At 43.7% G+C, this 26,469-nt stretch overlaps 1 pseudogene; it reads right to left on the bottom strand.

Moving 5' to 3' along the window:
• Positions 1-316: 316 nt before the first annotated feature.
• On the bottom strand, positions 317-26,469 carry LOC118675057 (annotated as a pseudogene).

The following is a 26,469-nucleotide window of genomic DNA, read 5'->3' as shown; positions in this document are numbered from 1 at the left end:
ATATTACAAAACAAGTTTAAGTATTATTATTATAGAAATACCACTGGAAATAGAATGACATTAATTATACTAAAAGAACATAGTAAACTAGTTGACAAAATTTAGCTACCTTAGAGAAAATCTTAATCTGTTGAGATAGACAATATAGGATCTAGCTTTCTGACAAGCAGAAGGCAACATCTATTATGTGAATATTGTAAAAGAGTTTACTCCCATGAATACTTAGGTAACTTAGCCAACTCCTGGACTAAGACGTATGACGCCACAACAAACAAACACCCCGGGAATAATAAAATCCGTATTTCTTATCATAGCTTTATTTCTCTCCTGTTGTTCCAGTCTCCAAACACATCCGGCACATGCTGCATTAGGGCGGCAGGTAAAAGCATCCGTTTCATCCCCCAACTCTGTTAACTGTTCCCATGAAGACACACCAGGATAATGGTCTTTTAACGTATCGGGCAATTTAGACGTCTTGTCTTGAAGTCGCTGAGAACGTCTAACTGGTATTAGACACTTGAGCTCTTTATTTTTTTTTTCTATATCTTTTTTCAATGTCCTATAGTTTTCCAAGTACAGGTCTTTTACCTCCTTAGTTAAGTTTATTCTTAGGTATCTTTATTTTTTTGTTGCAATGGTTTGGGCTCTTTAAATGTAGAATTTATTTCATCAAACTGCAAGTATGGTGTAGTAGACACATTGCATTGAATTAAGCAACCCTCCCTAGTTTCTGTGTTGGGGGTTTTAACGTCGTCGGTTTGATCTTTTGTTTTGTGTACTTGCTCTTTTTTGCAATCTTGAAATACCAGATGTTTATTTTCCATTTCAGGTTTTCCTGACTCTCAATTAACACCCATATCTTCAATGATGACTTCTTGGTTTTTTTCCTTGGTTGCAAAGCCTCCTCAAGATTTTCTCCAAATTTAACTTTTTCTTGACTCTTCATTGTTAGAATATCCGCAATTGCATGTCGCGTCTCTTCAATAGGCTGAGTTCCTGCCAGAATGGCCTTCTCAAAGACTGAGATAATATTTTCAATAGAACTTGTGAGTGGTTTGACACGTGCAAGGCCTATCAAATACTCAACAAGTTTTCTGGCATCTGGAATATTTTTAATCAAGTCATTCAGTGTGTTTAATACGCCTTCTTTGGGGCATCCATCATTAATCAGGTTTAGGCATTCAGAAAATGTCTTGTTTACTTTTCAGTAAATAATCTTTGCTCCTCTTCTTCTGCCATGGCAGTCCAGAATGACCCAACTGGTTTTTCATTCTGTCCTTCAGGTTCAGGCGGGTTATTACTGAGCTAGGAGGCCTTGTCAACATTTTTCCTTTGCTAGCTCTCCACTCACTCAGACTGAGAAGGCAAACCCCTATTTTGTAAAACTACTGTTTGGAATTCTCTGCTATTCTTTAGATGGCCTCTTATTCTGAAAAAATAACTTTGCTTTCTAGCCCGCTTTAGCCTGCTTGAATAATGAGGAAGATAAACGTAGCTGTCTGACCTTGTAGGCCAGAGACTAGATACGCCCAAGGCCGTGAGAACTGAGAACTGTATAGTTTCAAGGCCGCCAGCAAGATAACCACTAAGTGCACAAAGGGCTGGCTCTTCCATAAAAAGGGAAGTTCTGCTCGTAGCTTTGCTTAGAATTTGGATTCATTTCCCTAAGCCCACTGTGGTGAATAAAATGTAACTCCAAACTCTCAGAGCGTTGCTTGGTTCTTCTCCGGTTTTTCTGTAACAAGACGAGCTTTTCTTTATTCTATGGTTTCTTTGGGCTGAGCCCTTCTATTGTTAATAGTTGCTTTTGCTATAGTATGCCTGCACTGGTCAATGGTTTTTGACTATTCTATCTGTTTGATATTAGAAGATGAAGCAGGCCTGGCTATCATTTCAGATGTGATGCTTCTTGATACTGTCTTATTTCTTTTTACTTCCTGAAAAGAAATGGGTTTGACACTAGATAAAACTGTATTTAATTGTAGTAATTCTTTCTCATGAGACCCTTTCCAAACTGTAACATTGGCAATGCCTTGTTTCAGGGAGTCCTGGGTATTATGAGTATTACTGTGGTGACTTCTAATAGGAGGATGTAAAACATGTTCCTTCTGCGATGTAGCCCTCACAAATTTAGTCGTAGTCATCATATTTGAGGCTCTGTGACTTTTTGCTGTTACACTGCTGGTGTTTATAGGCTGAGGTTTTGTGGCCTTAGAGATAGGAGTTGAAAGTTTCTTTGTTATTGCAGAATGCTCATCTTTGACTTGTACAGGTTTTCTAAATGAATTAACCTTAGATTGAACAATTTGGCCACGATAAGATCCAAGCACAGGTTTCTTGAGCACGTTAGCATCTTGCTTTGGTTTTTCTGTAGTCACTTGTTTCTTTTTATTATTGTTTTTAATGTGAAATGCTTGGCTTAATGTCATATGTTGACCTTGGCGATCATTTGTAATTGGTAACAACTGCAGAGTTTGATTATTATCTTCAAGTTATATGTATCAGTGACTATTGTTGAATTGGTTAATTCATTAGAAGGTTTTAATGGAATACAATTTTTCCCCATTGTTACACTATTTTTGCTCCATGTAGGTCTATGAACATTTTCTTTATCAGCCATTTTTGTCTTAAGTTTCAGAACTGTTGTCTCTTCTTGGCTAGGGCCAGGGCCAGGGCTAGGGCTACCAGCCAGACAAAGAATAGTATATACTATGCTATTCCTTTAGAGCAGTGGTTCTCAACCTTCCTAATGCTGCAACCCTTTAATATAGTTCCTCATGTTGTGGTGACCCCCAACCATAAAATTATTTTCGTTGCTACTTCATAACTGTAATTTTGCTACCGTTATGAATCATAATATAAATATCTAATATGCAGGATGTATTTTCATTGTTACAAATTGAACATAATTAAAGCATAGTGATTAATCACAAAAACAATATGTAATTATATATGTGTTTTCGGATGGTCTTAGGCGACCCCTGTGAAAGGGTCGTTCGACTCCCAAAGTGGTTGAGAACCGCTGCTTTAGAGGTTTAAGGAAAAGGAAGACTTATCTATAGTTATAGCAACCAGAAGTGGCCGCCTTTAGGGTAGCAACTTACTGGAAGGGGGTTCCTAGGGAATATAGTAGGGTAACAAGCATGTTTTACATGGCTGTGCACATTTACCAAAACTCACTGAATTGTACACGTAGGATCTGTACATTTCATGGTTATGTGAAGTTTGTCTCAATTAAAAAACAAAACAAAACAAAAAGACTGCCACACACCTACTAGAATGGCTTTAAAAGCAAAACCCAATACCCAAGTGCTGAAGAGGATGTGGAACCAGTGGGACTCTCGTGGATTGCTGGTGGGAATGCAACATGGAATATAGCTTGGCAGTTTCTTGTAAAATTAAACAGGTACTTACCATATGACTCAGCAAGCTCTCTTCTAAGTGTTTACCCAGAAGCAATGAAATATGTCACATGAAGACGTGTATGTGAATGTTTACAGAGAGAGGCAACAGGGGTTACAGTCAGGAGGCTATTTGCAATGTCCTGGCTGATGGGAATGGAGATGAGTAGTTAACAAATACATAGTATGCTCTGGAGGTGGAGTCTAAGGTTGTTGGTCGTGTGAGAAGGAGAGAGAAATCCAGAATGATGCTTAGGCTTGGTACCGGCACTGGATGGGTGGCAATGTCCTTTGTGGAACCATGGAAGACAGGGAAGAGGAGGCTGGGAGAGGAAAGTCGAGAGTTCTTTGCTATCCATGGTAAGACTGAGCGTTTATCAGACTTTGTGGACACCTTAGCCATACATTTTCGGAAAAGATGCTTCCAACGTTTATTGTCAAAATATGAGCTCTCAGTGCTGTGATGCTAGGTGGTGGCAGATGCACCTCCTTGAAATTGGGATAGTAGAGTCAGGAATAGGCTTATGACACACAGATTTAGATATGCCCTAAAGTTTTCTGTACCACTGTGGACCAAACAGATAGGATAGGAATATTCAGGATGAGATGAAGTCATAAACAGTTCAATCCAAGCAAAATGGTGTGGTCACCTGAGTGGAGGTTATAGGACAGTGATGGTGAACCTATGACAAGCATGTCAGAGGTGACACGCGAACTCATTTTTTTGGTTGATTTTTCTTTGTTAAATGGCATTTAAATATATAAAATAAATATCAGGAGAAACTAAGATGGCGGAATAGGTAAACACTGGGAAATTGCTGCCTCCCACAACAACTTCAAAAATACAACAAAAAGACAAAACGGACATCATCCAGAACTACAGGAAGGCTGGCTGAGTGGAAATTCTACAACTAGAAGGAAAGAGAAAAGCACACTGAGACTCAGAGGAGCTGCGGAAGTAAAGTGCAGAGGTACGGAGGCTCGAGCATGTGCGGAAAGGGGCTGGCACCTGAGGACACGGCTGTCTTTTTGAATCAGGAGGGAGTCACAAGCTCCCGACTGCTCTGAACTCCGGTTCCAGGAAGTCTCTGGGGACCCAGGACTCATACGGGGAGAAACTGGTCTGTCTGGCAGCAGGCAGAACTCTGAACTTGAGGGCAGCGTTCCCTCAGAGGTGCTTGCAGCAATTACCGGGACACTGAAATGCACGGCCCCTTAGGGCAGGGCTGAGGACCAGCCATAGCTGCTTGCTCTGCCCTTTGATTCCCTGAGACACCGCCCCACCCAGGCTAAGGCTTTTGCATATGAATGTCCTGGCCCTTTGCAACCTGGAAATTACCTAACAAACTGCAGCTGGGCCAGACAGACCCAGAACTTCCAAGAGAAGGCCCAAGGTCCCACAGCGGCTTGCATTGCTTCACAGCTGGGCCTCATCAGGGCACCTCCAAACTCCAAAAAAGGAAGGGGAATCTGCAGTTCTCTTCATAGCTCCTGCTGGGTAGCCTCAGGCAGAGGCTAAATTAGCACCTCCTTAGATCCAAGAGCCAGTGTACCCAGTGGTCAGAGGGGGACCATCCAGATTGCAACTCCTCAGATCCATAAGGGACACACTCAGGGCGCAGACTCAGTGAGCACCAAAGCCCCACTGAAGCAAGTCTTTCCCCAGAAGGGCGTCTTCAGCACAGAAGTTCTCCCACTGCAGACGCAGCTGATTCTCACTGCCAATTGGCCTGGAGGTCAATTCCTCCCAGTGATCCTACAACAATCAAGGCATAACTACAACAAGACTGTGCACAAAGCCCACAAGGGGGTACACCAAGAGTGTCCACCTCAGGTAACTGGGGAGGCTGAGCCACTGGCCCCTACAGGACATCTAGCACACAAAACCACTCTACCAACACAGGGAAGCATAAAAAATGCGGAGACAAAGAAACAGGTCACAAATGACAGAAATGGAGGAAAGCAAACGACTGGATATAGAGTTCAAGGCCACGTTTATAAGGTTTTTCAAGAATTTTATGGAAACCGCCGATAAATTTAGTGAGACCCTGGAGGATATGAAAAAAGACCAACTAGAAATTAAGCATACACTGACTGAAATAAAGAATAATATACAGAGATCCAACAGCAGACTAGAGGATCCCAAGAATCAAGTCAAAGATTTGAAATACAAAGAAACAAAAAATACCCAACCGAAAAAGAAAAAAGAAAAAAGATTCCAAAAATATGAAGATAGTGTAAGGAGCCTCTGGGACAACTTCAAGCGTACCAACATCAGAATTATAGGGGTACCAGAAGAAGAGAGAGGGCAAGATATTGAAAACCTATTTGAAGAAATAATGACAGAAAACTTCCCCTACCTGGTCAAAGAAATAGACTTACAAGTCCAGGAAGTGCAGAGAATCCCAAACAAAAGGAACCCAAAGAGGACCACACCAAGACACATCATAATTAAAATGCCAAGAGCAAAAGATAGAGAATCTTAAAAGCAGCAAGAGAAGACAGTCAGTTACCTACAAGGGAATACCCATACAACTGTCAGCTGATTTCTCAACAGAAACCATGCAAGCCAGAAGAGAGTGGCAAGAAATATTCAAAGTGATGAATGCCAAGAACCTACAACCAAGATTACTTTATCCAGCAAAGCTATCATTCAGAATAGAAGGTCAGATAAAGAGCTTCACGGATAAGAAAAAGCTAAAGGAGTTCATCACCACCAAACCAGGATTATATGAAATGCTGAAAGGTATTCTTTAAGAAGAGGAAGAAGAAAAAGGAACTCTTACCATTTGCCACACCATGGATGGAACTGGAGAGCAGATAAATACCACATGATCTCACTCATTTGTGGAATATAATGAACAACATAAACTGATGAACAAGGACTGATCCAGAGATGGAGAGGCATTGATTGGACTGTCCGGCCTTGGAGGGAACGTAGGGGAGGGTGGGGGTAAGGGGGAAAGATCAACCAAAGGACTTATATGCAAGCATATAGGCCTAACCAATGGACACAGACAACGGGGGGGTGAGGGCATGAGCCCGGGGGGGGGGGGGGGGGAGGTAACGTGGGGATAAGGACACATATGTAATATCTTAATCAATAAAAAATATATTAAAAAACAAAAAACAAAAAATAAATAAATAAATATCAAAAAATATAAATCTTTGTTTTACTATGGTTACAAATATCAAAAAATTTCTATATGTGACACAGTACCAGAGTTAAGTTAGGGTTTTTCAAAATGCCGACATGCCAAGCTCAAAAGGTTCGCCATCACTGTTCTAGGAGCTGTAGGCTTGAAGATTAGATGCTGATATGATTTCCATTCAGGGAGGTGGGCTAACAGGACCATTCCTTATTATCTATTAACATAACAAATTAACCCCAAATTTAGAGGCTTAACATGACAATCAATGTTTATTATCTCACGGTGTCTGTGGATCAGGAACTTGGGAGCAGCTTAGTGATTTTTGTATTTTTGAGTAGGAAGGAACTGCTTAATTTTGAGGTGGGGTGTCTCAAAAGGTCAAACTGTTGGCCAGGGCTGCAGTTATCTGAGGGGGTTAGAGAATGTGTTTCCCAGACGGGTGAGTAATATACACGGCAAGTGAATGCTGGCTGTTGGTTGGAGGCCTCAGTCCTTACCACACACACCTCTCCCCAGGGCTGCATGAGTAGCTGGCTTCCTCCAGAGCAAACTATCCAAGACAAGCAAGGTAGCAACAATGTCTTATGATCTGGCTTCAGAAGTGTCTCTCCATCATTTTCATACAGTCCTATTGGTTACATAGGTCAGCCCTGTTCAGAATGGCGTATCTACTCAGGAGGCATTGGGGGCCATTTTGGAGGCTGGGAATGTCTCCTTTTTAAGTTTTGGGGTAATGACATATTAAGAGTATAAAGGGACTCATCTTGGTAATGGTGTCATGAGCAAAATTCCCCTAGGTCAGTGGTCGGCAAACTCATTAGTCAACAGAGCCAAATATCAACAGTACTTCTTCAAAATAGACTCGCCCAGGCTGAAAACCGACTTCTGTGCATGGGCCACGAAGTTTCAATTGCATTGTACACGTGCCCGCACGTGGTATTTTGTGGAAGAGCCACACTCAAGGGGCCAAAGAGCCGAATGTGGCTCGCGAGCTGCAGTTTGCCGACCACGGGCCTAGGTCATTGTTTTCCTTTGGCCAATGGAATGTAAATATAAGTGACCTATGCCACAACCCAGCAGAAGTTTTAGGAGTCATTGCAAGGTTCAACCATTTTTCCTTCCGTCTCTAGAATGACACAAGGGCTGCTCCTTCAGTCTGAGATAGACAGAGAAGACAGAACAGAACCTCAAGTAACCTGCAGCTGCCATTTAACATGAGTGAGAAATAAACCTTTGTTGTTGGAGTGTTGGCAGCTGTTGAGATTATAGGAGTGATTTCTGCTGGCCTATGCTGACTAATAATCTTTTGCTGATGATATAGACAGACTCATTTGGGACACCTTGAAGGGGAGGATGGGTTTTGTGGTAAGGATATCCACAAAATGCATCAAATCCCAGGTCATCTTAGGGCTAAGCGTTAGTTAGTGGTCAGGGGAAGCTGCCATAATAAAGAGACTCCAAAATAAAAGTCTTAATGAAGATACACTCTCAGAAAACAGTGCAGAGGCAAGTGGCGGATGCAGGGTGTTAGGCAGTTCAGCTCCATGAGGTTGCCCAAAAGTCTAGGTTCCTTCCAATTTGTTGCTCCTGCTCTCCTCTGTGGTGTCCTCATCTGCACCATGTCCACATCCTAGCCTGCAGGAAAGAGGAGAGAGAGGAGGGACAGCCAGTGTTCCTTTTCAGGTTGTGCAGAGACCTTGCCCACACCACTCACAGTCCATTGACCAGATCTAAAACAGGAGGCCATAGCTAAAACAGGAGGCTGGGAAAGTAGTTTCTAGCCAGGTGGCCATGTGCCATGATGAAATGCACAGGGGACTTCCGAATAGTGAAAGGGAAAAGGCATCATTCCTTGGTGGCTCATACAGGCTTACAGTTTAGCAGCGAAGCCAGGATTGGGAAACATTGTTCTACTCACTGCCTTCAGCTCTTCCAATGCTCATTGGAGTCTGAGGCTCTGGGCTGCACCTCTAGTGTCCCTCTAACACAAGCATGTCAAACTCACGGCCCGCGGGCCGCATGCCTCATTTATTTGGTCCGTGTTAGCCTTTGAGTTTGACATGCTTGCTAGAGTCTAACACAATGACCACAATTTTATGATCCTGAAATGGAGCAAAACGGAAAAAACATAGGCGTCGTTGGACTTGGCATGCCATTTTCTAGCTGAGTGACACTGGACAAATCACATATAGGAGATTTCTTCTCTTTACTGCCAGCCCAGTATCTCAGTTCTAGAGATGGCCCTGTCCCTCTTGTATCCACAGGGCCAGGACAAGAGCCCAACACACCAGTAACTCTCCCCACCCCTATGCCACAGATGATTGGTCAGGGCAGGCACCTGACCCAAGCTGAGCCAATCACATCCTATCTCCATGACCCTGGACTATAAGTTGGGAGGACTATGTGTGTCTAAGTATGGGTCCTGGGAAATGGAGTACCTGGTAATTATTGAATGAATGAATGAATGAATGAATGAATGAATGAATATGCTTCTAAATCCCTTATAGGGTTTGGTAAAAAGAAAGATAACGATAAGTAACATTTATGGAGCACTTAGTATTCTAAGATTTTGTATGTATTAAATCGCTAATCAAATCAATGTACTGAATATTACTATTGCCTTTTATAGGTAAGATACTGAAGCACAGAAAAGTTAAAAATGTTGCCCAAGTTCACTGGGTTAGTGGCAAAACTATTGCAAATCTAAGCAGCCTGGCTCTAAGGCGCCCACACTCGACCACTGCACCAGACAGCCTCTGTCATCGGCAGCCCATGCTGACTTAAGAGAATTGGAATCTCTGGGGGTGGGACCCTGGAGTCTGTATGTGAACAAGTTTCACAGGTGATTCTGATGCACAGCCAGAACTAGACCTAAAACTGGGAGTCTAAAAAGTAGCGGTAAGCCTGGGGCTACTAGAATAAGGCTGCTTCCAGGATTTTAAAATTGATCTGATCGTGTAAACATAAGGCCTCCCAAATAATATTGACTAATTGTATCCTCTTTGTGAGGAGGAAACTCAAACTCAGATCAGTTACAAAGAACCCTCTGGGGACCTGCTAGCAGAGGGCCAGCTCAGGGGATCTGCCTCTGAGACATTCGCCTACGGGAGTCCTGCCGCAGGCCACTGTTCTGGGGAGAGCCTGGACTGTGTACCTGCTTACTTCCTGGACTTTGATCTCCCATCTGACCTCCTTCTCACCCCTGCTCTGATCTGGCAACTCCTGCTGGGTTGACCCCATCTCTGACCCCAGCCTGCCCCAGTTTTCAGCCTCACTGCTCCAGGCTGATATCTCACATGATGACAGCTCCAGGCAGGACAGTACTGGGATCAGCCCGTGATAATGGGCGCAAGACATCTCTTCTAATAATGTAGTGACAAATGGACGTGTCAAAAGACCTGTGACTTCCAGAGTAGAGTTCAGGTATCTGAAACCAGCTCTGCAAGCATCCCAGAATGTGGGATTTAGAAACAGTGAGAAATAAATAGCCCGATGCCATGATGGTTTCTGTGTTAGCATCGAGGGCAAAAAAGATGAACAAGACGTTGTCTCTGCCCCCAAGGAGTTCCCTCACGCCCAGTGCTGCTGTGGCACCTGGAAGAAGGTGCTTCAAAGATTAGCCAATGAATTGGACCACAGAGAAGACGGGCTGCAGGATTGCATTTTCAGAGGGGAGATGATTCTAGCTTTGTCTGAGATTCCAAAGTCCCTCAAATCCTGGACTGGTCTATAGAAGGTTGGGGGAGCTGGTAATGAGCCTTGGGACACAAACACCTTTAAAAAAAAACAAAAAACACCTAGATCTGTCTGTGCACCAGAAATTCAAGCCTGAGCCTTCCTGGTAGGCATCGAAAGGGCTCAGGGTTGGGATATCCCATTCCTCACTTTGTCTCTGCCTATATTCTCATTTGGTGTATCATTTTAGACAATTTACCTTCCCTCTCTGGGCCTCAGTTTCCTCAGACCATTTTTTTTTTTTCCTTTTGAATGCTCAGCTCCTCAAAGAGTGTTTGATAAATGTTTGTTGAATGAGTGAATGAACCTCTGAAGTCCCTTCCAGGTCTGATAGTGTGAGTCTGTGAGCCCGGAACATCTTTGGGAAAGAATGGGATTGGACAGAAAGAAAAGGTTTAGTCCCACTCCCATGGGACCCTGCGTCACACTCTACTATGCAAATATGATCTGCCCCTTATGGATCACCTCTCCTTTCTCTCAACACCTTGCTTCGTTTTCCATCTCCTCTGCACTCCCTTCTACCCCAAACATATTATTGTGGGTTGCATTGTGTCCCCCCAGGAAAGATATGTTCAAGTCCTAACCTCCAGGACTTGTGGATGTGATCTTATTTGGAAATAGGGTCTCTGGAGATGTACTCAAGTTAAGAAGAGGTCCTACTGGATTAGAGTGAGCCCCACTCTATCAGGACTCCTGTCCCTCTAAGAAGAGGGGAATCTGAACACATACACACAAGGAGGATGCCATGGGATGAGGGAGGCAGAGACTAGAGTGATGCTGCCACAGCCAAGGAGTGCCAAAGACTGCTGGCAACCACTGGAAGCCAGAAGAGAGGCACTGAACATATTTCCCCTCTGAGCCCCCAAGAAGGAACCAACCTTCCCAACACCTTGATTTTGGATGTCAGGCCCCCTGAATTATGAGAGAATAAATCTGTGTAGTTTTAAGCCCCCCCGTTTGTGGTATTTTGTTATAGCAGCCCCATGAAACTAATACAAGTGAATCTTGAACAGTGTGGGGGTTAAGGGCACTGATCACCCGCACAGTTGAAAATCCACAAATAATGTAAGTCAGTCCTCTGCATGTGCCGATTCCCAACAGAGGATGGAAAATACAGTTGACCTTTGAACTTACACATGGAAAAAGTGGATTGGCACTGTTCAAACCGCATTGTTGAAGAGTCAACTGCATACCTATCCAAGGCCATTATTGGGAAATCACCCCACTGATGCAGGTTAACAGAGCTCTACACAGCACCAGTGCCCCTGACATCTCCCCAAATGTTCACTGAGGCTGAGTCATTGCTGTGCTCATTGCGGATCTCTGAAACGAAGAAGCCTGACTCTCCCATCGGAAAGGAGGAAGGCCTTCCACGTGGTCATTTAGCAGGAAGAGGATGCTAGGGGGGTGGGGAGGAGGGTGACCAGCTGCTTTAATTCCCAACTGGGGACAGCCCAAGAAAAAAAGGGGGCTTTCATCACTCTGATAGGCTATCACCATCTCTTACTTTCACTCATTCAGTAAATACATGTGCCGCATTTACTGTGCTGGGCGCTGCTGGGTGCTGGTGGAGAGCGTGGGTATATGGATGGGGGAGAAATGCTAAAGAAATAAACACACATTCCCTGAGTTCTATGAACCAAGCTGGAGTTGGAGCCCTGTGGCATGGTGGGCCAATTAGCATGGACTTGGGAATCAGACCGTCCTGGTTTAAATCCTGGCTCTGACACGGACTTCCACTGTGATCTTGGAAAAGTTACCTAATCCCTCTGAGCCTTCATCTTATTGCGAGTATTTAGATAAGATGATGTACTAGTATTCAGCACAGGGCCAGAGTAAGTGCTCAATAAATGTTATTTTCATTAATGTTCACCAGAAACAGCTCAGTAAAAGAGCAAGGTGATTTTGATCAAACAGGACCTCTGTCCAGTTCAGGCCCTCAACACCTCTTGCTGGACGCTGATGAAATGCTTAGAACAACTCCAGGAGGAAACTAGTCTCATTTTGCGAATAATGTAAGTGTGGTTCAGGGGTGTAAAATAACTTGGCCAAGCTCTCAGAACCCTTGTGAGAGGCAGCGTTCAAACTAGAGCTCCCAAGCATGCATTCTTCCTATTTCTGGGCAATACTGACTTACAGTATTTGTAAGTCAGAGTGGGCTGGGAGCAGCATATGACTAGGAGGGGGCCTAAAGCATTTCTCTTAAGGCTGTGGTTACCTCTATAGGAAGTACACTGTATTGGACTTATGTGTTTGTTTAATGCATATCTAGTGCTTACTATAGGGTGTTCTAAGCACTTTATGTTAGCAACTCATTTATCTTCACAGGAGCCTATAAGATGGACACTGTGTTATTCCCATTTCACAGATGTGGAAATTGCGACGCAGCGAGGTTAAGCAACTTCCCCAAGGTCACAGATAGTAGTGGAAGCAGGATTCACACTTGCTTACTTGGCTCCATAGACAACGCTCTTAGTCACTGTTCTATACAGCATTATCTTGGGTGGGGGGGAGGCACTGCTGACATGTATGCATAGGGGAAGGAAAGAGGGTTACTACCCCACACGCAAGCCACCCTTTGGTGCAATTGCTGCAATAAGACTATGAGGAATTCGACCCTGTAAGGAGAATGGCAGGATAGGGGCTGTTCAGGCCTGGGAGTCTCTGAGTCAACAGCTTCTCATCCCCGGGCCACTTCCTGAAAACTCTTTGCGCCTCAGCTTTGGAAACTCTTTGAGCACAAAGAGCTCATTTCCTGTGGCCGGGAAGGACGGGAGGAGTTCCTGATGACAGCTCATCTCCCTCATTAAGACGCTCATAAAAGTGTTTCAAGGAGCCTGAATTATGGCTCCTCTGTTTGTCAAGATGCCCTTCTGCAAGGAGGCACTCTGGTAATTTGGTGCGAGGAGACATGCAGGGGAAACCAACTCCTTTGAGTCCAGGAATTATTTATGATCCTAAGAAGAGTGAATGTCATTTGGAGAGATAACAAGCCTTCACCAGCACAACAGGCTGTTTAATATGCCACGAGGGATGGGAGGCAGCTTCAGAATTCCAAAGCCAGCTAGGAACTCTTGAGAGATTCTGAACCTGTAAGTTGTCTGTTCCTATGAAAGCTCCCTGGCCAATAACAGCTACCGGTTAAGGAGGTTTTACCTCTGAGCCAGGGCTGTGTTAAATGCTTTGTATATGTTAATTTCATTCTCACACCATTCCTATCCGATTTTACAAATGAGGAAATTGAGGCACAGAGAAGTTAACTTGCCCAAGGTCACACATTAGTGAGTAGTCAAGTCAGGATTTTAACCCAAGTAGTTCTGCCTCCATGTTTGTAATCTTGAACACCAAACAGAGCTTAGGTGGAAACAGGATTTTAAATCAACCCAGTACATTAAAATGTACATATATTCAAAATTACCTTTGATAATCCCTTAAAATACCCAAAATCTTAGTACATTTGGTTTGAGGCATATGGTCTTGTCCAATACTTAGAGAACCACTGAGCTAAACTAAAGAAAAGAGCAGAAGGAAAGCCCATATGCAGATGCTTATGCTTTTAAACTACTCTACCGCCAAGAGAACTATCAAATCCCTAAGAAGTGAAATAAAGGGGCAGAGAATTATAAGATGTCCTTACCCACCTGCAGGGATGACTATTCTCCTTTTAGTAGTTAGCCTCTGTCACTTTAACACATATCACTTTGTCATGTGGTATTTTGCTGAATTAAGAGAAAACATATTTACATCTTAAGAGAGGAGGAGAGAAATTCCTGTTAGAGAAGGGGTCCTATATTCCAAGTCTAAATTAAATGAACCTGGTACAACGAGATGCCATGAGACTAGCTTTGGAGCCAGATAAACCTGGATTTGAACCCTAAATCTGCTACTTACTAGCTGTATAACTGGACAATTTGCTTAAGTTCCCAAAGCCTTGGTTTCTTAATCTGTAAAATGGTCATATCAATACCACCATGTTGAGAAGATTAATTTTAAAAGTTTATAAAGTAGCAAGCTTGAATATATGTAAATTATAGTTATTAAGCACTAGCTCTTAGTAGCTATTTAACCTAAAGCAGGTCACATCATTTCTCTGAGCCTCATTTCTCCTCACCTGCATAACTTTTCTGCCTACTAATCACAAAGGTCATTGTAAAGAAACACTACAGCACAGCACAAAGTTTGCATGAAGATTTTCTCAGCTGCTTGGTACACCTGGAATGGTGGGGAGGTGCTTGGAGACCCCTGCTGGAGAAAATAACTCAGGGGAGTCCTGAGCCAGAACTCAGAAATGGGCGCAGATTTCCACATTGCCCTTTAGCGTGGCTGTGTGACTTTGGGTGAGTGACCTAACCTCTCTGCGCCTCCACTTCCCCTTCTATCAAATGGGGTTAACAGTTCCGACATCACTGGGTTATCCAGAGAATCATATTGTGCAGAAAAGTGTTAGGTACGTGGAGCGCTCAATAAGTGTTTGCTGAATCTGAATCTTTCTGAGCTCAGTCCCTCATCCTCCACGGATGGGAAAAGCCCGCGGTGTCTCCGCGTGGAGCTCAGTCAGGTAGGGGAGATGCTCCACGCGGCTTCAGTGCCTCCCCACTCCCCCGCACCCTCAACCGTTGCCATGGCCACCGGTTCAGGCTCGGAGCAGCACCTAGGCGTGTTCAGACCAAGCCCCGCCTCTCCAGAGTGGCCATTGGTTGGATAAGCCACGTGACACCCCCTGGTATGCTAATATATGCTAATTGCCCAACGCCCCTCCCCCCCGGGCAGTGTCCGAGTAGCCAGCAGGGTGCGCGGCGCCGAGCCGAGGGGCGGGCTGAGGGGCGGCCCCCGGGAGAGAGCGGCCAGGTGGAGGAGGAGCGCGAACGCGGCCGCAGGTAACGGGCGGGCGCGTGCGCGCTGGGGCAGGCTCGCGGCGCTCCGGCTGCGTGCGGGGCACTCGGGCCGCCGCGCTGCCGGCTTAACCCTTTAGGCACCCAGCTGTCACGGCCGGGCCGGGCTGGATGACCCCGCCGGGCCGCGCGGGGCGGGACTTTGCCGTAGACACGGGCAAGCAGGGGGCGGGCGGCCGGACCCGGGGGCCGTGGCGTGCAGCCCGCGCGGGGACCGTGCAGTCCTGGCCGGCGGGCCGACTGGCCGCGCTGCGCCCGGGCGGGGACCCGGTGGCGACGGGGGTTCGGGGTTGGCTCCGGGGCCGAGACTTGCGTGCGGGAGGCTGCGGGGAACCGGCTGCAGTACCGCTACTCGCACAGCTCCCCCGGGGGCACCGAGCCCCCGTCTCGCAGAGGCCCGCGCCTCAGCCGCCCGTGGCCTGCGCGGCCTGCGCCTCTCCGCTCGCCCCGCAGAGCGCGGGGAACCCGGGGTCGGGCCTGACCCGCAGCCGCTGGCACTTTTGACCCGGAGTCACGCTGGGGCCCCCGTGGGAGGAGGCAGGGCTGGTGCTGGGGTGGGAGTGGGAGGAGGGGGGAGCACCAGCCCAGGGAACTGGGGTTTGTCGTTGCTGGAAGGAGAGGACAGTCCCCTGAAGGAGAAGCAGGCCCCGAGGTGTGCCCGGTTTGGGGGGGAATATGCCCCCCAAAGGCTCTGGCTTCTGTTCCGTGCTGGGTGCGGACCTGACACTCATGGGGGAAAGTCACTGCTGGACACGTGGATCGGGGCTGTCATGTCCAGAGGAAGCATCTGTTTTGCGTGAGTTTCTAACAGTTGTTTTTTTGTGTGTTTTTTAAATAAAGGAAGGTTTAAATTCACCTTCCTCCCTCGCTTTCCTCTTAGGTCTGCTACGGAAGTGTGTTGTTTTAATTATGCCCCCTCTGCCCACCACGGCTGCCACCACCATCACCAGCTCACGGAGCCTGGTGGCAGCTTTAGGCGCCCAGTGTAATGTCGCTTTCTCTGCACTAGAGATGGTGGGATAGCCGCGTGCCACTAATACTAAGCTTGCTCTGAGAGCCTCTCCGAAGTGTGTGTGTGGGGGGGGGGGGGGGGGAGGATGTTTCTATCACAAGTGCAGATGAAAACCTGGCTAATGTGCCAGCGATATCAATAGAGTTTTCTCTGAGTCTGAAGCCATTTCTTCTAAATCAAGGAAAAACGTGGTCACACATGAAAAGGACCAGGAACCAATTTGAGTTTTGCAGGTGAAGTGCAAATTGCACTTTCATGTCGCTCTGTGATCACACAACCACCACTACGTAAATGCCAGGCACTCTATGGCTTGGGGATGCAAAGATGAACAAGATAATCGGTCCTTGTCTTCAAAGAAATCATGGGGGAGACAAGTACAATTGCCTGCAAAAGCAATGACAGCAGAATATAGATGTGTGTGTGTGTGAAGAGCTGTAGGAGCAGAGAGGAAGGAACATGTAGCTGTCGGAGAGGGTCCAGGAAGGCTTTCCAGAGAAGAACACGATTAAACAAGGTCTTGCAGGATGAATAGGAGTTTGCCTTTCAGAGACTTAAAAAGTGTGGTATCTCTAGGCAATGGCATTAGATTGCAGCCACGGCCCTTTTCCTTTCTTGATAAAGGAACTTTCCAAAAGTAACCTAGAATTTCTAATTCCCATCACAGTTTTCCAGTGGTGTTTTCCTTCTTATTGCTCTTCCCCCTCATCAGTTTTTCTGAGCCTCTCTCCTATCTTCCCAAGTAAGGAGCCAACATATGGGCGTGGGCAAGGAACAGTGTGCAGTAGCTCCAAGGAAGAGCGCTGGAAAACTGGGCAGAATGTGTGGCATTACAGGCATCATCTGGGAGGGCAGTCTAACTCATACAGTAAGAGGAAAATAAAGGTCATGACTAGGGAGGCAGTGCTGAATGTGAAATCTGCATTTGGTCAAATTGTGAGACCTGGGGAAATGAGTGATTAGATCAGAAGCTAAAAGGATCTGAGGCAAGAGAAGGTCTGGACTGTGATGTGGGTCAGGGCAAGCAGCTGAGAACTGACACCAGGAACCAGGCAGAAATGATAGAGCCTGCTGTTACATGGCAGCAGCCGTGCAGGGCCGGGCTGGCTCTGACAGCTTCCGGCAACTGTGGAAAAGGACAGCACCATCTCTAGGAGTATTTTCAGTACTTCTCTTTTCTGTTCTCTCTCCCTCCTTACTGTTACCCTCTTTTGACCTGTTTCCACCCATGATTCACTTTTATTGAGCTTGTTTTACTGAGGTCTTTCGCCATCTGAGCCAAGAAAATCCTGTTCTACTGTCTTAGTATCCACCTCTAGAACTATAAGTGGTCCATTTTACCCTCTAAGCCATCAACTAGCTGGCCTGTTTTTACTTTCTGATCATTTGCAAACAACATGGATGGATCCCGAGGAAGTAAAGTGGACCTCATCCCCCAAACTCACCTGTTTGGATCAGATCAAGGACTTTTTTAGCTTTGCTCAAACCAAAATTTATTTTTAGAATGGATTGTGGTGAATTTTTGGCAAATCCCTGTCTTGAACTATACTACAGATCAAGCCGTATAAAGAAGGTGACCTTGGGGCAGTAACACCTAATGTGCACTGCTAAGATGGACAATTCTGTCACCAGTGTTGCTATTTAAACAGTCTTCTCAATCAACTTATTTACCAAGTTGCTGCTTGTGTGCAAATACTGTGCCGTATCCGTGCTCTGGAAGAGACAGGAAAATGAGAGAGCTAAATGAGGGTTCAGATCCCAGTCCTACCAGTTACCTGCTATGTGACTTGGGCAAGTTATTGGACTTCATTTTTTCATATGTACTAATGCTACCTACCTTTCATATAGTTGTGAAGATTGAATGAAATCACACAGGTAAAGCAGAAATGAAGTACATTTTCAAAGTGCTAACTGTGGTATTATAGGAGTTGTAAAAAGAGAAAGGTCATTATGGTCTCTGATTCTCAAGGAAGACTTTTTCTACCAACATGGTGAATTTTGTTATATAAAGAGAATGAATGTGGATGGGATTTCAGACAGGGAAAATAACACTCATAAAACATAGGGCCAGGATGTGGAAGAAAGTTTTCAGAGGCCAATTGATCTGACTGACCAATCTGACAAGATCAGAAAGTTTAAGTAGTTGTAGGATTGGAAGGGTTGGTTGAAGCCAGATTTTAATAGGCATCGGTACCAAACTAAAGAGTTAGGACTTTATCCTGTATGATGGGAAGTCTAAAGATGATTGGTTAGGAAAATGTGAGGTCATGGAAGTAGTATTTTAAGAAGATTCTCAACAGTGTGGAGAATAAACTTTAGTAGGGATAGAAAGAGAACTGTACAATCAGTTAGTAGTTGTTAAAATAGTCTGGTATGAGGGGATATGGAATTGAATTAGAGTGATGTCTGTGAAAATAAAAAAGGATGGGTTTAACAAATATTATAAAGGAAGCGTAACTAACTGGTTATGGAGCACAAGAAATAAGGAAGAATCAAATATAGCCTTGAACACGGGTGACAAGATTAACAGAAATAGGACAGACAGAAAGGAAAGCCAATTTGGGGGAGAAATGGAGGAGTAAGTGCTAGATATCTTGAGGTGACACAGGAAATTGTAGGTGGACACATCCCGTAAGTATTTGGAAGTGGGGGCTAGTGTTCAAAGGAGAGAAGTCAGGGGGTCTTATATTCAGAAGGTGATCATTGAAGCCATATGATTAGCTTAGTTCAACAGTGGTAACGGCATAGAAATAGAACCAATAGTATAGGGGACCAAGGGCTGAAGTTTGGAGATTTCCCACATTTATTTAGCGAGATAGGGAGGAGGAATGGGGTCAGTACGATAGAAAATAAGGAATCAGAGAAGCCATAGAATAATTTATTCACCCAACAAATGCATTCTCTTCATGACCATTTGGGTACCTGATTAGACATGCTATTAGCCATGAAGGTGTAGTACCTCTGCAGTCAAAAGAAGAAATGGTTTCAAGCTGGAGGAATTGGTCAGCAGTATGAAACTGTACAGAAAAAGTGGGAGAGGTTAATTATATTTAGTAAACAGGGAGTCATTGTAACTTTTTGAAAAGAATAGTTTAAATTCAGCAGGGGATGGCAGTGGAGATACTGAACTCCTGATTAAAGAGGATTGTGGCAGGAGATGCTGATAAGAAATGAAGAAAGCATGTAGGTCACCCTTTGTATGTTTGGCAATAAAAGGAAAAAGAGAAATAGGAAAGTGGTTAGAGAAGGTGGAAGATTTGATCTTCCCTGCCTGCTTCATTATTTTAATTATCCTAAAATATCATTCTCATTCTTTCATATCCTGAGTAGCAGTTCATCAATTCAGTTCTTAAACGTACTGCTTTGATAATTACCTGTGCATTTCATTGAACAATAATAGTACAGCTTCCATTTATTGCTAACCTTGTGCTAAACACTTTCTATACATCTATTCATTATCCCACTTAATCCTCACAATACTGGATTACAATCATACAACCTCTTAGAAGCATGGAGAGACTAAGTAAATTGCCCAAAATCACATGATTAATGAGCGGCAAAGATGGGATTTAGCTCCAGTGTTGATTCTAAAGCTCTTCTAAAGGACCATGCTATACTGTCCCTAGAACAGGACCAGCTTCAGGGCCATGTGACCTGTTCAATGTCCAGAGCCCCGCGTATATGAGGGCCCCATACTTGGTTTAATGCTCCATTGTTGCTATCTTGATATTCTGAATAATTTTTTAACAAGGGATTTGTATTTTCATTTTGCACTGGTCCCCACAAATATGGAACTGGTTCTGCCTAAAGGTATCAGTATTGCCTCCTGAAGCTGGGAAAGTGCTGTATCCTTTGTTTTGGTTGCATAGCTCTATGTCCTTGCTGTGTCATGGTACACAGTTACATTTTCCTGTAGTCCTCTCATTTTGGACTCCTGGTATAAAGGGCAAAAGAGGGATAATTTGAAGGTCAAGTAGATAGCCAGTATGAAGAGAATAAAGAGGTAAGGAATTATTATTTTTTAAAATATCTTTATTGATTTCAGAGAGGAAGGGGAAAAGGAGAGAGAGAGAGAGAGAGAGAGAGAGAGAGAGAGAGAGAGAGAGAAACATCAATGATGTGAGAGAATCATTGATTGGCTACCTCCTATATTTCCCATACTGAGGATTGAGCCTGCAACCCTGGGCATGTGCCCTGACCGGGAATTGAACCGTGTCCCCTGGTTCATAAGTCAATGCTCAACTACTGAAACATGCCAGCTGGGCTGGGGCAAGGAATTATTTACCCAGAATGACTTCCAGAAACACATGCATCATATCTTGAGAGTATTATTGATAGAATTACAGGCCTGATCTGTTGTTATTCCCAATTTAAATAAGAAATGAGTTCATTTTTATTCCTTTTGTAGTCATATATTCCCATTTGCTTATGAGAAGCTACGGAGACCATTTTCAACCTACTGAAACAGAACGTGGGGTTGAACAGGTATAACACATCTTGTCTGCCCTGCTCTGATGCCTTTTTAGCAGGCTGATGCCACCCCTTCACCCCCATATCAGGGACCATCCAGCAGCTTTGAACCATGTGGCCATCTTTATCACATTTGCTTTGAATGCTCATATTCCACTCTTGCCTTTGTTTCCTGCTTTATTCCTTAATCTATCCGTATGAATCATGAAAACCAGAAAAACTTAATTTTTTATGTTGTCTCATTTTTTGGCTTTATTATTACTATGTGTAACTGGCAAAAAAAAAAAAATAAGTTTTTCTGGTTTTCATGGTTACTGCTCTCTCAAAAACAACTTTTACTCATCCTCTTGCTCCTCTTACTCCTCGTCCCTCTGAGTAACCCTTTGACCAGGTACAACCAAGTCCTGACACCACTTGATACTAGTTGGCCATTTGATCAAGTCCTAACACCAGCCAACCTGGATTCCTTTGTGGAGGACATCGGACAAGACTGGACTGTGTTGCTTCCTCCGATATCTGTGTCATTCCCATTCAGAATGCTTGTTTTCACTTTCCACGCCCAACGTGGACCAAGGGAGCCAAAGAATGCGTGAGATTAAACATGTGAAGAGATTTAGAGCATAATCTGTGGTACATGTCACGAAACAAAGTTTAAATGATCAGGCGTTCTCCATGGCTGCCTGTTTGTGCTGGTAGGTAGTATAGTCTCCATAGGCACTGTAGCAATCGTCTGTTGTATAATAAATTACCCCCAAATGTATCAGCTTGAAACGACAGACTTCTCTATCTTTTAAGATTCTCTTCAAGCATTTCCCAACTTGCTTTTAATGAATTAGTGTATTTCCTCTCTGACCTTCCTTTGTACTTTAACATCTCATTATAGCACTTACAACATTGTTGTAATTGCTAGAGGCCATGTATTTTTTATATCCATAGCTTCAATTCCTCAAACCACTCCTTGAACATAGTAGATAGGAGGCTCATCCTACATAATAAAAGCATAGTATGCAACTTGTTCCCTCTACCATCTGGGAGTTTGACCAAAGGGCGTTGCTGGCCACGGGAAGGGAGGGAGCCACTAGGGACCCTACCAGTACATGAATTTCGTGCACTGGGCCTCTAGTTAATTTATACAGACCCAAGAAAGCAATGTAACCTGACTTTTCTCTGATAAATATGTTTAAGAATAGCTATAGTTTCTGTCTATAAGTCTCTGCTTCACCATGCTCTGAAACCAGTTCTGGCTCTTGTAGGAAATCATATAATGAGCCTCTAGCCCAAAGATACATGGTTCAATAACAAAGCCAGCATTGGTTCACTATTTAAATATTTGACTATAATCTTTATGAAGGGAGGAGTTGGGTCTGTCTTATACACTGCCATATTATCCCAGCACCAAGCACCATTAAATGCTTAATAGACATTTGGTGAATTAATTAATGACACTCCATTCTTTTTTGTTCGTTAATCCTCACCTAAGGATATTTTTCCCATTGATTTTTAGAGAGAGTGGAAGGGAGGAATAGAGACAAGAGAGAAACATCAATGTGAGAGAGATACATTGATTGGTTGCCTCCTACACACACCCCAACTGGGGCCGAGGATCAAGCCTGAAACCAAGGTACGTGTTCTTGACCAAAATCAAACCTGCGACCCTTCAGACCGCTGTCCAACGCTCTAACCACTGAAAAAACCAGCTAGGGCAGACACTCCATTCTTGATATTCATGTCCCATATCTGTTATTCAGGTCCCGAGCTCTGACCACCCAGAATCTTAAGCCTGAGTTCATCATTTCATGCTGCCCAGACTTTTTGTCTTAGTCTTTGACTCTTCTAGCTTTTTCATGGCTCATCTTGGGGAATTTCACTCCTTGCTTGCTCAGAACTAAGGTACCTCCTTGCTATTAATCTTCCTAACTAAGAAGGCCAGATGCCCTTAGGAGAATATTCTTTTTTCTACCTATAGCTAAGAACATCCAGCATACATATTAAATGTGTCTTTAAAACATTTTAACTGAAGAGAATTAGATTCAAATTGCAAAAGAAAGGGGACAGGCCCTTTAAGAAGTGAATTTTGGCCAGAAACCAAGTTCTAAAATTTTGAGTCTTAAACTGATTAATTTGTAAGCTTCCGCAATTCAATGCAAACTAATTTTTATACCAACCGGCAAATCAAAGGAAGGGAGAGAATTAAGTGAGTTTGTAAATATGGTTGCCAGGAAAACTTTTCCTGACAGAAGAGAGAACCTCACAGGAATTATACAGACCCAAGAAAACAATGCAACCTGCCTTTTCTCTGTTCTCTTTCTTTTTTAATATATATTTTATTGATGTCAGAGATATCATAAGAGAGCCTTCATATTTTAGCTATAAATGATGGATGATATGAGATCTAAAATCTTGAGCCCTAGCTAGCTGGCTCAGCGGATGGAGCATCAGCCTGCGGATCAAGGGGTCTTGGGTTTGATTCAGATCAAGGGCACATGCCTTGGTTGCAGGCTCCTCCCAGCCCGGGCCCTGGTCGGGGCTCATGCAGGAGGCAATCAATTGATGTGTTTCTCACATCGGTCTTTCCCTCTCTCTTCCACTCTCCCTAAAAATCAGTGGGGAAATTATTCACCAGTGAAGATTAACAAAAAATAAAAAATAAATAAAATCTTGGCTGTAAAATGCTCTGGATTGAAATGTGTAACATTGGCCCACATCTGATACCCACCAGCCAGTGTCTCTTTTTACTAGTATGCTCTAATGTACTGGAATTTTGTATTGTGCATGGTGACTTTCACTGGAAGACAGTGAACACAGCAGGAAACATGGAGAAGAGGAAGTGGCCAGAGGCTTGAAAGGACTTTAGACATTGTCACAGTGTTCTTTGTTGAATCTCTCATAGGTGCAAAGCCCTATGTGGCATCGTGTTTAATAGCATTGACTTTTGGAGCCAGGCTGTCTGGGTTCAGGTCCTGGCCCCACGACTTACTAGTTACCTGGCTTTGGCTAAGTTACCTAACTTCTCTGTGCTTCAAAGTTCCCACTTACAAGTGAAGATAATAATAGAACGCCCTCATTATGAAGACTGAATTAGTAAATACATTTCAAATGCTTCCTAGTGCCTGGCACATTGTAAGCACTACACAAGTGCTCGCTGAAATTATTATTACTGGTATACATGACATACTAGTTGTCACCTTTATTAAGTCATGATACTTGTCATCAAAATGAACTAAGCAGTATAAGAAATGACTATGCTCAATGTATTAATTCTCTGTGGCTAGCATAACAAATAACCACAAACTTCATGGCTAAAAACAGCAGAAATTTATTCTCTCACAGTCCTGGAGGCCAGAAGTTCACTATCAGTTTCACTGGGCTGGGGTCGGCAAGGCTGCATTCCCTCTAGAATCCGTTCCTGGATTCTTCTGTGTCCTGGTGGCTGCCAACATTCCTTTGCTGTGGCTGCATCACTCTCATCTCTGCTCAGCTTCCTTATCGTTTACTTTTTCCATAGTACACAAAAAAAAATCATTTTTTTTGAGATCTTAATGTTTAAGAAATGAATGTACTAGATAGTTAATTTAAATAGGTAATACATAATTGTTCACTGCATGTTTAGAAATTATTTTGGAGTAGTAATCCTAATAAGCAGAAGCTACCAGGTAAAGAAAGGCTTGGTTCTTCCTCTGGTGATAAAAATTTTAAAAAAGGAGGGGGGAATGAGGACACATTTGTAATACCTTAACAAAAAATAAAAAAAAGAAAGAAAAAAAAAAGAAAAGAAAAAGAAAAAAAAATTAAAAAAGGAGGCATCCCGTCGTTGGTGCCTTGGTTTATCATGCTGGCTATTCAGCCATAATTATGATGACCATAATATGACATTCATTCTCTTTATAGGAAGGTATTTTTATTGTTAGTTACTAAGTATTACTGGGCCTGTTTTATTATAGTGACTGCATTTTTGTCAAGAGGCGTGTAAATATAGTAAGAGTGATTCATCCTCCCTATTGCCAGTTCCAGCCCTACAAATGGAAACAGCGCTGCGGGAACATCCGCCGATTTAACCTTCCATTAAGGTTCTATTTGCATAGCCCACGATCTCTCAAGGCTTAGTCTGCCCGTTGCCCCCACAGACCTTTTGTACAAATAAAATTGAATCAAGCAGCTGAGTGAATAAGTGTGTCTGAATAGCGGTCCTGGAATCTCACTGCCCTTCTCAAGTGCAAAGCTGCATTTCCCAGCCCTCCCTGTGCACACACAGCCTGTGGGGTCAAACCCAATTAGGTGCTCTCATCTACTCTTTTACAGAGCTGCGCTTTTCAGCTTCGAGAAGCAGCATGCCCTGCCCCATTCAGCTGCCGCTCTCAGCCCGTTTTTTATCTTCTCTCAGGATCCCATGGAGTGAGGCTCTGGGTTCGTCCTGCACATGCTCCCTGAGGTAGTCATTCACAAAGACAGCCTGCTCTCTAAGGAAAAGCAGTGAACCAGTGAGGAAGCAGATGCAGAATCGTGCCAGCCAGAAGGGAAGAGTAAGGCATATTAAAAATGACATCAGTGCAGTAATCCCACAGGGACTTCAATTGAGCAGCTATGTTTTTCCTGGAAATTCCAGCTCATTCCAGGCATTTATTTTTTGTGTAAAGGAGTGGGGGCAGGTTAGATTCTCTCCATGCAATAGAGACAATTCAGAGGCAGAGGCACTATTAAGCCTTATTGACCAGCACTGTGCAGAACTACTAAATATACACCAGACAGACCTTCCTGGAAAAGACATGGAGTCAGTAATAATAACTTCCCCTTTGGGTATTCTCTCAAAATACTTTTATTTAGTTTGGTTGTGAGAGATACTGTAATGCCATAAGGATAGTTTAAATGGAGATTATCTAACAGAAAACAATCACATTTTAAGTATGTAACATTCTGTTGCCATTAAATTTTTGGCTTTTAGCCATAAGTTCAGTTCAACAAATATATATTATGAGCCTCCTACTCATACTGCTAATGGATGAACGTTACTGTATTCAAGCTGGCCAAAAAAACTGAGAAAAGCTGTGTATGGACCCAGTGTGGAGAGGAGAATGGAATTAGGAGAATATAGACTTCTCTGCTAATCAGTGATAGATGGATTGAACCTAGAATGGCTGGTCTGAGATGGCCGATCAGATATATCCACTATTTTATAATAACCCATTTTTTTTTCTTGTTATACAAATAATATATTATAGAAGATTTGGTGGTGAGGAAGTATTAAAGCTAAGGGGGGGAAACATCCAACCACCTCAAAGTAATGCTGCTAACATTTTGTTTTAGATTCTTCTAGTTTTTATGAGTACATATGTTGGTGTGTGTGGTTTTTTTTTTAAAGGATCTTGCCACATACGTTCTTTTATAAACTGCTTTTATCACCATATTGTGAACATTTTTGTGTCATTAATTACAGTATTCTATATGAAGGTACAGTCACAAGTCCCCTCTGATGGAATTTAAGTTTTCAATTTTCCTTCTTATGATGACCATTTAGGTAGCTGAATCTTTGCGGGCACCCAGGATTACTTTTAAGACAAATTCATAAATATTACTAGAACAAAAGGTGTATAAAATGCTATGGCTCTTGATGCATACTTTTCTAATTTCCCCCCAATTCATACGTCTGTCAGCAGTGGGTGGATGAGGAGCGTTTGACTCCTAAGCTGGACGTTGTTGAATAGTATCGCACTCTGTATTTGTGCTTACCTGCCCGTAGGTCCTGGCACTCTGATTAAATCCTCAAACTTGACGTGGAGTAGTTTTCTTTGCTCTCGGTGTTCAGGCGGTGCCAT

Source organism: Myotis myotis, unplaced genomic scaffold, assembly GCF_014108235.1.
Source record: "Myotis myotis isolate mMyoMyo1 unplaced genomic scaffold, mMyoMyo1.p scaffold_m19_p_2, whole genome shotgun sequence".
Taxonomy (NCBI): Eukaryota; Metazoa; Chordata; class Mammalia; order Chiroptera; family Vespertilionidae; genus Myotis; species Myotis myotis.
Note: the sequence above shows the minus strand (reverse complement) of the source record. Positions and strands in the feature narration are given on the sequence as shown.